Here is a 13222-nt window from a genome sequence, read left to right on the forward strand (position 1 = left end):
CCCCCCCCCCCCCCCCCCCGGTCTATATATCCCTTCCTCTGCTGAATAACTTTTATCACCGGTGGGGATAAAATGTATCCTGCCCTATTGATTAATACTATTTCACCAAAACACCATATAAAATACCTAAAATTAAAAGTATTTTAAATATATATTAAAGCGCTGCAACATGGGAACAGTTAACAGTGCGAAAAAAAAACAATAAAGTCAGAAATGGACTATCACTGTCAGCATGCACGCTGGTGTGACAACACACGCCTTGGCCTTGGTCACTGGCCTTGATCTATGAATGTCTTTTAAGAATGTCACCAGGAATGTCTATTTCAGCACGGAAACTACAGCTAGCTCGCCAAATGAAATAAAAAATGAACAGGATTCAGTGCAGCATATTGTTGGATTTTACAGGACCCTCACAACAAGAATCCTAGAAATATTACAACTGAGAATGCGACTAGATGAGCCACTATTGCTACGATGGAGGGCACCTCCCAGGCTGAGGGGAACTCCCAGACTGACTCAAACAAGGTGACGAACAAGTTGGCAATAAGACATAACCAGGACAGGTCAAATGGTTAATGCATTTTAGCACATAAGTGTGAAGAATGGGGCAGATTCCTGTTTTGCGGCACCAAGAGTTTAAAGTTAATGGTTGGAATGTCTGCTGTAACCCAATCAGGGAGCTTGATTTATTCAAGTCTAGCGAGCTACCTGGTTAACAATCTGTGGCAGCAGTCTTTTGATCAGCCAGTTCAGCCAAATCTATTGCAGGAAAAAATATCTTAGTAATCACATAAACAAACAGCTGGCTAGCGCTTGCAATGCACACCCGGCCCTTTATGTTAGCTATGTAAGCCAGCGTATGCTTTAACAGCTGTAAGAAATAACAGCCTAACAGACTTCATAGTCTACTGTATATAACCTACTGTTGTTTGTGATTGATTTTATTGAATAAAAACATTTCAAAAACATCCCCGCTCTGATTTTTTCCCCACAAATCACACTCTGGTAAAAATGTACGCAGTAAAAATAACACCGCCACAAGACGACTGCTTATTACCAGTCATTTCGTCCCTCTGCAAACATTCAGTAACTGAACCTGAAGAGGATCACATTTGAAACGTCCAAATGTCTCCATGTAGTGTTTGGTTTCTAAGTTTAGTTTTATATGGCTGGGTGTCCAGTGATGAAAACACACCCTTAGTCACTAATGATGATTAAATGGAGTAGTGACCTTGTCAACTCCGAGGACCCGCTCTGGAATAATGAGTGACAGTCGAAGTGGCAGTGTCTCTTAATTATGTTGCGATAACATTAAGGGGGTCAGTTCCTCATCGACGCTATAAATAGAGGCACGGAAGCAGTGTAACTTTTCCACAGTGATGCCCACTGGCCCTAAAACCACCAGGCATTAATGAGATTCATTGTCACCCTCGATATTTCCGAGATGTGCTGGCGTGTGTGGTGTGCAGTTTGCCTTTTTGTCTTTCTTTCTTTGTTTTTTTATTTTTTATTTTTGCCGCTTGCGGTGAAAAACGGAAAATATATCCAGTTAATTTAACAGAGGTGATAAAGGGCATGTTGGACTCCGGAAAGGATCGGTATGCACAAGTGAGCCCTGGTTTGAAACGAGAAAAAAAACATCCATGGGTTTCTTGTGCAGCCCTTAAGACAGAAAATGAACAATACATTCGACATGCATCAATTGTTGTTGATTCCCCAGTCTGTGTGCTTTGTAAATGCAGATGACCATTTCTCCCTTTCCTTCCTTCCCCTAAGGCCACATTTGGTCCTTTTACTGGCCCTGCTCGGAGTCCCATAAGGAGGCCCTTTATTGGAAATATTAATAAGCAGCTAACTGGAGTGCCCTTGCCACCCCTATGAATACTCAGCATCCCTCCTAGCCCTCTCCCTTCCCAGGCCTGCTCCCCCCACTATACTGGCCCCAGTTAAACACTTCTGGAAAGGAGACTCAGGAGGCAAGAGCCACCATGCATTTCTTATTAGCATGTTTCTATGTGGGTATGTGCATGTGGGTTTGAATGTGTTTGTGTAAGAGATATAGGATGTGTGTTTGTGAGAGTGTGTGTGTGTGTGTGAGAGAGAGAGAGAACGAATATGTGTGTGTGTTTTGACTCCATGTTTAATGGGTGTCTGTTCTTCCTCATCCTGTAGGTCTGTGAATAAAGACAGTCAGCATTTTCCCTGTTGCCACGGAGATCCTGTGAGACATGGTTAGGTACATGAGCCATGGTTCCATCTTGTCTCTGCCCAGGGGGTGTGCAAATATCTCTATGTGTGTGTGTGTGTGTGTGTGTGTGTGTGTGTGTTTTCAGTGCCCCGGTAGTTCTACTGCAGGGCATTCATCACCATATTCATACCTTTGGGAGATCTCCAGTTAATGCAGTTTTCTATTAATGGTGTTATCATTGCTCCATCTGTGTGGCTGTGTCCTGTTCAGTGTAAATAGGTTGAGCACATCCTTAAAACAGTCTACCTCAGCATGAAACACAAGCACCAGCAGTACAACAGTAATATTAGAACTATAAAACTATTTTCCAAATACTTCTGTGAAATCCCCAAAAAATATGAAAAGTTGTGGTGTGCAAAGAGAGGGGGGGGGGGGGGGGGGTATAGGCAGTGGAGAAAAACATGAACTCCCCACCACAGTCCCTGAGCCTTGGAAAGTCCTGAGCTCAGTTTTTAAGAAGCCAACCCCCTCATACACACACACACACACACACATACACACACCACCACCATCACAGCCACACACACAGAGATGTACACACACACACACACAGACACACACACAAACACATACAAATGCACACACCACCCGTTGTGAGCAGCCGTTTTGAAGACCTCCTATGAAAACGTGCTCAAGCAAAGCTCTGCTGTCAGGCGCTCGCATCTCTAAATCTCTCTCCCTTTTCCTTTTTTCCCCGTTTCGCTCTCCTCCTTCTCTCCACTCTGCTACGTGGCAATGAGAGTCTTGTCAGAGCAAAGTGCTTATCTGTGGAAACAGATGACATTGGGCTGTGAAAATTCAGCCTGATGAAAGGCCGCTGGGGTTCGGCAGCAGAAAGTGCATGATGACTGTGTATGTGTGTGTATGTGTGTGTGTGTGTGTGTGTGTGTGTGTGTGTGTGTGTGTGTGTGTGTGTGTGTGTGTGTGTGTGTGTGTGTGTGTGTGTGTGTGTAGGGGTGGGGGGGCATGGGTGGGGGAAGGGGGGAGCAGCTTGCAGAGCGGCTGGCCCTTGACCCCCGTGCTAAATTAAAGTGCCAGTGATGTTATTGATCCTGAGGTGGAGAGAGAAGAGTTGCACACCTGAAAAGAGGACACTTTTCTTCTCTTCTCTCCTCTCCTCTTCTCCAACATGGCAAGCCATTCAAGCTGAGAGATGAGCTGAGACGGCCCTGATCAGGTGCCCCCTCCGTAGATTAAATAGTGTGAGGTTTACAAGCTGAAGTGCTGCTATTTCACCACAAACCTCTCCGTGGTTTTCACCTCACTCTCATCACCAATGTTCTCTTTATGAGGGCGGTCATGTGTGTTAATTGAATTTAATGTGTTAGCACACTGGCCCACATCACTAGAGTGTAGTCATAGTGGTGTCATACCACCTTCTTTGAAGTGTGTTTATCTACCACTATTACAGATTTATTTTCACTCTTTTTTTTATTAACAGTTCTATTGACAATCCAAGTGTGGTACATTCTATTTTATAAACACTGTGCATGTAGGTGAGTGTGTGTATGTGACTGCAGGTCTGTGTGTGGATGTTAGATCGGCATTCTGTGTCCATCCACACACCAACTCTCTTACGCGCGAGTGCGCGCGCACACAGACACACACACACACACACACACACACACACACACACACACACACACACACACACACACACACAGACACACACACACACACACACACACACACACAACCACACACATTCCAAGAAAAAGACTGAACTCTCATTCTGATGGATGTATTCTCTCTGAAAGCTGTTGTGAGACTGTGACTTATTTATCCCCTCTGAAGATTATTTCCTCTTTTTTGGAGGGGCTTGTGTGTGTGTGTGTGTGTGTGTGTGTGTGTGTGTGTGTGTGTGTGTGTGTGTGTGTGTGTGTGTGTGTGTGTGTGTGTGTGTGTGTGTGTGTGTGTGTGTGTGTGTGTGTGTGTGTGTGTGCAGTGACTGTGTGTGTGTGTGTGTGTGTGTGTGTGTGTGTGTGTGTGTGTGTGTGTGTGTGTGTGTGTGCAGTGACTATGTGTGTGTGTGTGTGTGTGTGTGTGTGTGTGTAGTGTGGGTGCAGGAGAGATTAAACCACTTTTTAAAGTCTCTGAGGAGGTGTGCAAGGTGTGCTGACAGGGCAGAGTTTTCACGCGGCGCTGTCACTTTTGCATTATTTATGACGCTCCCCGCTCCCATTATCTCTCGTCACGTCCTGCCACTCCGCACGGACCTGCCGCCAAGCCAAGCCAGCCAGCGCTTTGTGTGTGTGTGTGTGTGTGTGTGTGTGTGTGTGTGTGTGTGTGTGTGTGTGTGTGTGTGTGTGTGTGTGTGTGTGTGTGTTTGTACATGTATGTGAACATGATACTTGGGATAAGGTGCGCTTGTATATGTTGGTGTGCTCTATGTTTGCCCAGAACATGTATGCTTTTAATGTGGGAGTGTATCTGCCTTGGTGTCAAAGATATTTGTAACCATTGTGTTCATCCTTGTTCTAATAACATGCTCCAAACATAACAAAAAATATGTATTCACAAGTGGCTCGTAAGAAGCCAATCAATCAAAAGGCCAACTACATGTCCAAGCTTAGGCTATAAACCCACATAGTTTGTAAAGCTATATTGTTGATTTTTTTTCCCCACATTGAGTTTTAATCAGATGGCTAATCAGATGTGGGTCTTCAAGGTTCAAAGTAGCCCTGGAGCAATCAGTGTCCCTGAAAATGTGAATTAATTGGCAGACCTTTCCCCTCTCTTTTGCCCCCCCCCCCCGCCCCCCCAACCCGACTCCCTAAACACCCACCCACCCCCTCCATCTACATGCTGTTCTTGCTGACTCACCTGTTCTTCAATGTTTTTAGCCCTTAGCCTGAAGTGCACTCACCACTCCAGCTTCGCCAAGGGAGCTGGAGTGTACACACAATTTAAGACCATCTCCACCTCTAAAAGCCCTAAATGGAATACACCTTGCCTTTGTGAATGATGGCTGAAAAGACGAAAACCTGACATGCCCGTCTTTTCCACATCTCCTCCCGGAAAACACTTACGTTGTCTTTTGAGTAGTACATTGAGGTCCTAAAAACCCAAGCTCTGAGACAAAAAAAATGTCTCTTCTAACAGTGATTTTGAATGAGGGGGGGATCATACGACATGACGTTTGGAACTGGCTCCCGTACAAAGATAGGCATCGCAGCGAGCAGGTGGTGTCATATTGTTTTTAGGCCGCGGGTGGAAGCAGGTGACGCTCAGAGTCCCCCCGGTCTGTGTTCAACACTGCTCTCCCCCTTAATCCACCTGTGCCCTACATTTATCACTGCCACAGACTGAGAGGGGGGTGGGGGGGAGAGAGAGAGAGATAGAGAGGCAAAGAGAGAGCCAGAAAGCAGGAGAGTGTGAATGAGAGCGAAGGACTAATGCTCATTATGATGGCCTCACAGGCAGCAAAGCAAAGGACTTGATCTGATCTTGACCTTATGACTCCGTGTTGACCCAGGCAGGGGAGGGGGTGGGAGGAGAGGAAGGGAAAGAGAGGGTGTTTGTAAAGAGCAGATGACAGTAATGTCCTTTCATTTACACATGGCACAATGAGTACACTGTGTCTAGTGACAGCGTGTGTGTGTGTGTGTGTGTGTGTGTGTGTGTGTGTGTGTGTGTGTGTGTGTGTGTGTGTGTGTTTTATGTTTTGCTTCCAGTGAACTATGGCTCACGTCCCTGGGAGGAGATGAGAGGATGGAAGCAGAGATAAAGCTGGCTGCATCCCAGGCATGACTGTGTTTGTGTGTGTGTGTGTGTTTGTGTGCGTGTGTGTGGTGTGTGGTGTGTGTGTGTGTGTGTGTGTGTGTGTGTGTGTGTGTGTGTGTGTATGTGTGAGAGAGAGAGAGAGAGAGAGAGAGAGAGAGAGAGAGAATGAGTGCATGTGTATGTGGCAGTGACTGGGGGATGGGTGTGCACGAGTGTGTGTGCAAGTGTGTGTATGTGACTGTGCACGTGTGTGTTTCTGTGTGCGCATACATGCTCAAAAGGCCACATATATCAAAATACACATGTATGTTTCTCTGACGTTGTCTTGTATGTTGTCTGTCACGCAAAACCCATGAAACCACCCCTCCAGCTTCTGGTGATGATCTGTCGTCTCTCCCTCTCCCTCTCCCTCTCCCTTTCCCTTTCCCTTTCCCTCTCCCTCTCCCTCTCCCTCTCCCTCTCCCTCTCCCTCTCCCTCTCCCTCTCCTCCATGCTCAGCCTGTGTGGATGCATGCTAGTTCATCTGAGACCCTACTCCCTGATCTGTATTGACAAGCCTGGCTCTCTCACCCTGGGGTGAGGTAAAGACTCTCAAATGAAGACCACTTCACATAACCGTTTGAGATTTTCAGATGTTAAGGACTTTGTAAACAAGAAAAACACACACACACACACACACACACACACACACAGACACACACACACACACACACAGACACACACTTTTCTTGAAATATGCAAATTCATTTTTCACCGCAGCAATTTAGGGCCACTCTCCTAACACCTCTCCACATGGAGAGTGGGCTGGTGTTTGGCAGAGAGGCCTCGGCATCAAGTGTGATAACATTACCGGCGCCGTGGCACCAGTGAACAATTTGCGGTGCTGCCAAAGCCAGACCCTGCTAAGTGCACAACACTCAGAGAGAAGTGGGTCTAAGTGGATCCAAAAATCGTCTGGCAAAATGGGTTCCTTTTTGATGCAATGCGATTAGCTATCAAAAGACGTGAGTGCGCCAGCTGGGGTGGGCACACACACACAGATACAGATGCACACACACGCACATATATACAGACTGTAACCCACACACGTACAGATGCACATACAAACACACAGGGCCGGCCCTAGCACATTTGGCGCCCTAGGCAAGCTTCACTCCTGGCGCCCCCCCGAAAAAAAAAACAAGCTTCTTAACAGTTCTACACAGTGGCGTAACGTAGTTACGACGGGCCCAGGAGTAGGCTATTATGACTGGCCCTAGTCAGTGGCATAAGGCAGTGATTCCCAAAACATTTTACAATCCTGTACCCTTCTTTTTCATGTTTGTAACTGCCGCCGCCACGCCCCCTCCCCCCGCACACATATTCTGCCTATAACACTTAAATATGTGAAATTATATTACTGCTAGTCTCGTGGAATATGGAACAACTCTGACAGTTAGTAATATAGTTACGCACATATCTACAGGGTGGATCACTAACCGCCGCCACCATGCCCCCTCCCCCGCGCACATATTCCGCCTATAGCACTTGTCAGTGTAATCTTCGCTGAAAAAACTCTGCCCCTCTGAGGGGCGCCCTAGGCAACCGCCTATGTCGCCTGTAGGAAGGTCCGGCCCTGCAAACACATACAGACAGTAACGCACACCCATACACACACACACACACACACACACACACACACACACACACACACACAAGCAGAGAGAGGTAAAGGATGTGCTAGCAGCTTGAACAAAAGCAGTACAGCATGAGAGGCGAGGTGGGGTCAGAGCAGGGCCCATCAGAGCTGATTCAGATTCAGGGGCGGGGGGTTGGCGGTTTGCCCACCTGTGCCGTCCTGCACTGGGCTGGCCTGAGACGGAGCCTCTCGCTGGACCTTCCAGAGTGGGCAAGAAGAATAATAATAACCTCGCTGCTCTGTCACCCCTGGATACGCCGGCTCGCAGAACCACCAGGCTGGAGATATTGGATAATTGGCGACCAAGGTTGACCTCTCTCCTTGGCACTTAATTAGCTGTGGGCTGTGTGTGTGTCTGTCTGTGTGTGTGTGTGTGTCTGTGTGTGTGTGTCTGTGTGTGTGTGTGTGTGTGTGTGTGTGTGTGTGTGTGTGTGTGTTTGAAAATGGGAATGTCTGAATGTGTATGTATGTGTGCATGGGTGAGTCTGTGTGTGTATATGTGCATGGCCATACGTGTCTATGTGTGTGTGCGTTTGTGTGCGTGTGCGTGTGTGTGTGCGTGTGTGTGTGCGTGTGTGTGTGTGTGCGTGCGTGTGTGTGTGTGTGTGTGTGCGTGCGTGTGTGTGCGTGCGTGTATGTGTGTGCGCGCGCGTGTGTGTGTGTGTGCGTTGGGCATACCGTGCCGTCTCCGTGTGATGGAAAGCAGGGAATAATGGTGCGATCTGTAAACAAGCGCCGGCGCTTGTAAAGTGTGACCTCGAAGCATTAACACGGCAACATCAGCAAACCAACGCCATGTTTCCATCGCCTCACTTCATCATCCTTGCACAATTTCAAGTACAATTAGCTGTGACCTATTCGTGTCTTTAACACCACATGCTGACATAATCCCTCGCTCTCTCTCTCTCTCTCTCTTTACTGGAGGCTTCGTTTTCCCCATCCCTGTGTTTTTTTTCTCTCTTCTTCTTTCTCCCTCTCTCCGCAGCACACTCAGTCGTGGCGGCTGGTGCACGCAGAGAAGCGCCTGCTGGGGCTGACTCCACGTCCACACTGAGACGCCGATGCAGACGTCACGTGGAGAGGCACACACAGCAGCTGAGTCTGGAGAGGCCCATGGAGGTATTATATAGATCTGGAGGAAGTGACAGATTAACTCTCCCTTTCGTTGCAATGCACTGACGCTATGCTAGCTACTTCGGCCCGGGAAGTACGACGATGACAGCCAACACCTTGTTCTACAGAAAAGAGCTCTGTACATAACATTTCAATCCATGCAACTCAGGGAACACGCTCTCTTGCCTGAACAGGTCAAAATCTACGGCAAGCAAGACAGACAAAAGGGGTAGAAGGAAAATCCAAGTATGTTCAATTTGTCTGTCTTTCATACACCCCCCATGAATCCCTTGAGCTCTAAAATATTTTTAGGCCCCTGCCTTTCAAACATGGCCTTCACTGGGTTGATTTTGAGCTTCCTGGAGAGGAGAGGGGTAAAGACGTGAGATGCATACCGTGTCTGCTCTGTGGGTTTTCGAGGCTGTACCAGACAGAGAGGCCTAACAGGGTTCCTGTTTCAAATCCAACAACTACATCTGCCCCCCGACCACTTTCCCCTTTCAACTTCCTTGAATGCTCAGTCCATTAGTATAACATGAACGGACAGGAAGGAGTTTGTCTGAACACGCCTAGAGTGTTCCTCAATCACAGCAGGATGGGCTGCACAGCACCAACCACCACAGGGGGTCAGATAATGACCCACTTCTGTGTCCCTCTGGTTCACACAAGTTCCATTGGATAATGAGAGATGGGAGAGAGACATGGAGAGAGAGAGAGAGAGAGAGAGAGACAATAGGCAGACAGATACAGAGAGACAGTCTAGCACTAACTCTCTATCACAAACACACACAGTCTGTCTGTCTGTCTGCCTGTCTGTCTCTCTCTCTCTCTCTCTCTCTCTTTCTCTCTCTCTCTCACACACACACACACACACACACACACATACTCTCTCTATCTCTCTCTCTCTCTCTCTCTCTCTCTCTCTCTCTCTCTCTCTCTCTCTCTGTACTGTACAGTTGAGTGGAAAGAGCCACACCTCCGTGGCACTGCATAAATGAGACCTGTGTTCCGTGAGGTGAGATGGGTGTGTGCATCACCTCTGCTCCCATGAGTGTGTGTGTGTGGCGGGGGGAGTGTGACAAGCGTGACGGTGGAAATGTCACCTGGATGAGAGATAGCAGACATTTGAGGAGGAGGGATGTGTATGGGGGGGTGGAATCCAGCCAGAGCATGAAAGGAGGAAGAGATACTACTGACAGATGCTGAGAATAATCCTCTCTGTCACGCGCACACGCATACACACACACACACACACACACACACACACACACACATTCACACACATAATATACTGTATGTACATACACAAACAGACACTCACCTGTACACAATCATACACACGCGTACACACATTGCACTGCAAGTATTTGCTTACTCCTTCTCTCTCTCTCTCTCTCTCTCTCTCTCTCTCTCTCTCTCTCTCTCTCTCTCTCACACACACACACACACACACACACACACACACACATATCTACATGGGTTTTCACACAGGAGAACCCTCATTCACACGTTTATACAGAAACACACTTATGTACGTGCACACACATGCATTCCGCAGTCTCCGCACGCACTTGTGATTCCCGCTCATAAGGTCATGTTTTGGGTGTATATTGGTTTGGGTATATGTATATGAGTGTGTGTGTGTGTGTGTGTGTGTGTGTGTAAGTGTGACAACATGAAAAGAGAGCAAGGCAGGGAGAGATAGTGAAGCACATTACATGCTTCGGGGATGTGCGAGCCTGTGAATGACAACACACAGACAAAACTTGATCATAATACCATTTTTATGAGGCGTATCAGTCCTTTCACAGAGGGCTTTGGGCTTAGGTGCACTTTTTCCTCCTGTTCTCCTGTTTTATTGTCCTTTTCTAAGCGACTGCCTGTTTCTTTGTGTGAAGATACTAGGACAGAAAGCAAGGTCAAAGTTAGAGAGATGTGCCCTAGGTTGTTTTTCACCTTTAACAGAAATTAAAGGTGAAAAACAACGCTGTATTTTTCTCCTTTTGTTGCTCTCCACAGAGAGGCAGGTTTCTTGAGGGTGATGTTTATGTTTGTGTGGGCAAGTTTCTGTGTGTGTGTGTGTGTGTGTGTGTGTGTGTGTGTGTGTGTGTGTGTGTGTGTGTGTGTGTGTGTGTGTGTGTGTGCGCGTACGTGCGTATGCACAGTGTGTGTGTGTACCCACATCTATCCACAATAAGTAACAGTGCCTGTGTGTGTGAGAGTCTTTCTCTTTCTCTCTGTCTGTGTTTCTCTCTCTCTCTTTCCCTCTTTCTGTGTGTGTGTGTGTGTGTGTGTCTACTCTGATAGACAGAGCCCGGAAAGGAGACAGCATTGTCAGAGGGGTCGTTGTTTTTTTAGTGTTCAGTCTGTGTTGTGTTTCTCTCCACCTGTGTTTCTCTCCAGTCTTCTCCTCCTCCTCCTCCTCTTCCTCTATCCCACTGAGCCAAACCTGAGGTGTGACCTTTCTACCAGGCTTCTAGCGGGCAGTTCGAGAGCCTGCGTACCAAAATCACGCAGGGCTGGACTCAGCGAGGGGGGGTCAGAGGGCTGGGGGGAGGGGGCAAGAAGGAGATGACAAACAGCCCTGGAGTTCCACCACAGACACCAGACAATAAATTTGACTTTCTGTTATCGTGTGAAGAAAGACTGCTGTGTTCTTGTTTTAATACCAGTGTCTGTATACAAAAATAGACTGAGTCAGCAGTTGCGTGAGGGCTGGGGGGGTTTGTCTGGGGGGCTGGGGGGCCTGGGTTAGGGTTGAAAAAAGCAGAGCTGGCCGTACAAATGCAGCAGAAAAAAGTCCTTACAGAAGCCTTCAAACTGTGATTTATCTCTGACCGGGGATGCAGAGGACAAAATCTGTTGAGTACATGCATCAAAATGTGCAATAAATCTTGATGTTTGGAGATCGTGCATTTTGTGGAAATGGTGCCTCACAACTAATTTGAACAGATCAAAGTAATGTTTCACTTGAAACAAAAATGTGAATAATAACCTAAACTAATAAGTGCTTTCTACAACTGCTTTAGCTTTCCGACAACAGGCAGGTGCATGCAACAGTGTGGACCAAAACAACAATAACCCATTTTCAAGATTGCTCACAGTTTTGTTTTTCCTTTTCAGCAAACAAAATGTGTTTTTAATCCAAACAATTATCAAGGAGGCAATTATGTTGCGAGCATGATTAAAAACCGGTCCAACAACAATAAATGTTCATGGGTGTCTGTGGAATACAGATAGGACAAAACACCATTAAACTGAAGATGAAGATAAATAAACTAAACATTTTAGCCTTTAAATGTTCTCAGGTATGAAAACATTTCCTCTGAAGAATTAATTTAATAGAGCAGCGCTATGATTTACAGCCAAGCAGCGTAATCCCCTTTTTCCTAATTAATTGTTATAAATTTCCATTTAAAAGGTCAACTGCAACTTTACTTGTTCAGAAAGTTGCTGTTAAAGTACTCCAAGAGTGTAAAGAAAATTGAAATCTCCTCAAACTACATAGAGCAATACTGCAGTATGCATAAGCACACCTGAGGCTAGACAGAGCACTTCAATATCAATGTGTTATTGATAAACTTGACATCCACAATATTCTAACTTAAGCAACCTAAGCACTGTGGATGTGTTACAGATAAACATGGTGAGCTTTTGACCTGCCAGTACATTTTTCAGATCACCTTTCTCCTCTGATGTTTTTCACACTTTTCTCCAGTTGCTCGAGTGTCTTCAGGGAAGAGTGGGAACCCTGCTCTGTGCCAATCTTAGTTTGGCTTCCACAAACTCTCAGGGAGGAGGGAGGAGAGTTTAGCCGCTCGCTAGCCGTGTCCAAGCCTGGAGCTCTGGAGCCCTAGAGCTGGGTGCCTGGTCGCGAGCCAACCTGAGCCTGGTTCTGATTTACAGTAAAGCGAGCGAGCAGTGCAGCAGGTCAGTGGCCTCCCCTCGCTTCCCTCCACCACTTCTCCAGCCTGCTGCCGTGGAATAACTGTATGGATTTATGAGTGGAAGGGTAGAGGAGCGTAGCATGGCGCGGTGCGGCGCAGTGTAGCGCAGCGCAGCGGCACATTAGACATAATGAGATTGTCTATGAGGGCATTATCACCCCTGGCCCTATGGCCGTGACAAGGTCCACTGTATGTGTGCATACAGGCTAAAAGGGCATGGGGACATGCATTTACAATAGCGTGTGTCTTTATGTGGCTGTGTGTGTGTGTCTGCATGCTTTTAACTGTGAGTGGAGAGTGCAAGGTTTGTAGACAGCTAAAGAGGGAGCAGCCCCTTTGTGTGCCCCTGACACAATGATGGGAACATCTATAATCAGTCATTTTAACTGGGGTTATGTTTCAGCTTTCAGCCCTTCCTGTCCTTGTATCCATAATAAGTAAGGTGGATAACACTATTGCTGGACAGGATGACACCATTTTCTGTGCCGAAGGTATTGAATCTGTTTCCAAGAA

This window comes from Clupea harengus, chromosome 19 (genome assembly GCF_900700415.2).
Source record: "Clupea harengus chromosome 19, Ch_v2.0.2, whole genome shotgun sequence".
Lineage (NCBI taxonomy): Eukaryota > Metazoa > Chordata > Actinopteri > Clupeiformes > Clupeidae > Clupea > Clupea harengus.